The sequence below is a fragment of the Cupressus sempervirens genome, chromosome 3 (assembly GCF_028749045.1).
Source record: "Cupressus sempervirens isolate cs-2001-9-10 chromosome 3, ASM2874904v1, whole genome shotgun sequence".
NCBI classification, from domain to species: domain Eukaryota; kingdom Viridiplantae; phylum Streptophyta; class Pinopsida; order Cupressales; family Cupressaceae; genus Cupressus; species Cupressus sempervirens.
In genome coordinates this window covers 291,773,403-291,775,395 of record NC_143120.1, presented here as the reverse complement: position 1 = coordinate 291,775,395, position 1,993 = coordinate 291,773,403, and the positions used below count along the sequence as shown (strand labels likewise).

Sequence of the window (1,993 nt, the reverse complement as noted above, 5' to 3'; positions counted from 1 at the left end):
AAAGCTTGTAATGTGTAAGAGAGATTTAAAATAGAATATTGCACTTTTTTGACAATGAATGATTACATGCCAAAAATAGGTTGACAAAAGGCAAGAATAAAAGCAAAAGATGCTTCTGTCAAGAGCTCAAAAATTGCATAAAAAGACAAGAAATCATTACAACAGACACTGCAACATCTAAATAAAGGAAGAAGAAAACTGATACCGGTTAAAGTCCGATCATATTGAGCTCAACATCATACTCTTGAATTCCTCAAAATCAATGGTGCCATTTTCGTCACAATCCGCAACTCGAATCATCAACTCGCAATCCTCCATGGTGCTCTCCTCCCCAAGATTCCTGAGAACCTTGTGAAGCTCATCTGTTGAAATGGCGCCGTTTCCATTGAGATCAAAGATCTAGAAGGCGTCCTTCAAGTCTTTGAGGCTGCCGGCAGAATCGACGCATCTGGTTTTCAGCTCAATAAATTCCTGCAAGTCGATGAAGTCGTTGTCGTCGTAATGCACTTCTCTAATCATTCTATGCATCTCTTCTTTGGTGGCATTGTAGCCCAAAGATCCCATTATGGAGCCTAGGTCCACCCATGTAATCTTTCTGTCGCCGTTGCGGTCAAATTTCTTGAAAACCTTTTCTAGATCCCTCACAAGCTTGTCAGATTCACAGCTAGGACTTCCAGGATTTGACCTGGCGTGGTGCAAAATGGAGGATGAAGAGGACTCAGGGTTTCCCATGGAAGGAATGTCTTTGGCGAGGGTGGCTGAAGGTGACGGCGCAAATAATTGTTTGTTTGAAGAGGAGGCCAATCGAGAAAGCGATGAAGGAGATGTTGGTTCTGACCGCGACAGTCTTTGCTTCAAGAACCGAGGTAATCCCATTGTCAAAGGAAAGCACAACGTATTTGCATGCAAAACTTCCACAGAAATACGCTTGCAGAGGGCGTGAAGCTAGCAAGGTAAACATCTTAAAACCAGCAACAATGCACTTCGAGCAATAGTTTTCGCAAAATAGCTGCGTCCTTAGGGTTTCTGAAAAGAAATACTCAAAAAAAATTTGATCTTCCGCTAAAGTTCTTCGCAACTGGATCTTACGAAACCAAAGGATGGCTCAAAATACCAAATGCAAAAAATACAGCATCTAACAGCTAAAATATGCAGAGATTTGCTCAGAAAATGTTCCGGCCGACCTCTTCGCCTGCTATTTTGGTAATCGTGGGAGGGCATGGAGACAGTTTAAGCTTCCAAACACCCAGGAATCTGATCCGCAGATCTCCCCTCTTTTGTGAAGGAGATAAGGAAAATGAAAGCCCCGTGAAGGATGGGTTGCAGAAAGAGCCGCGCGGTTTACTGGAGCTCCGACCGCTTGAAGAAGCAAAGCATCCTCAGAGTCAGACAAACGGAGTGGTGGACTGGCAGTGCTGGGTTACTGTTAACGGATTTAGTCCACAAAACACAAATCTAAGTAACTTGAAAAATGTGGATTTTTATTTTTTATTTTCTTTTTTAATGAAAGGAGCTTGATTTGATCAGTTCGTCCCTTATGAGTAATATAAAAAAAATTAGATGAACCTCAGCCAAGAAGCAAAGATCCCATTGCCTTCCTAAATCCCATTTATGACACTCCATCCATGTCCTTCACCAGACCAAACTCTAAATTTTTTTGACAAAATTAGATTAAAAAGAGAGGTATATGTTAAAAAACACAGGCAGAAAAAAATAATGCAATATGTAGTTGGGAAGTGATTAGATCATAGTAAAAAAGATATCTAGATAGGAAAACCTTTTGGCGGCAAGCTTGCCAAAGGGGGTTAGATGAAAAACTAATATAAAATAAGAAGTAACCTATACAAATTAGAGCACACAAAAGTTAGTCGGGTTTGGCGGTAAACCAGCCAAATCCAAAAAAAATTCAATTTCTTCCATCTTAAGAAGATTAAAGAAGAAATTAGTGAAATCTCTCTCATGAGTCTCCTTCGAATTTTACCTTCATGCAAAC

General features: G+C 40.4%; 1 pseudogene; it reads right to left on the bottom strand.

Moving 5' to 3' along the window:
• Positions 1–219: 219 nt before the first annotated feature.
• Positions 220–891, bottom strand: LOC149566111 (putative calcium-binding protein CML23 pseudogene; annotated as a pseudogene).
• Between the last annotated feature and the right edge of the window lie 1,102 nt (positions 892–1,993).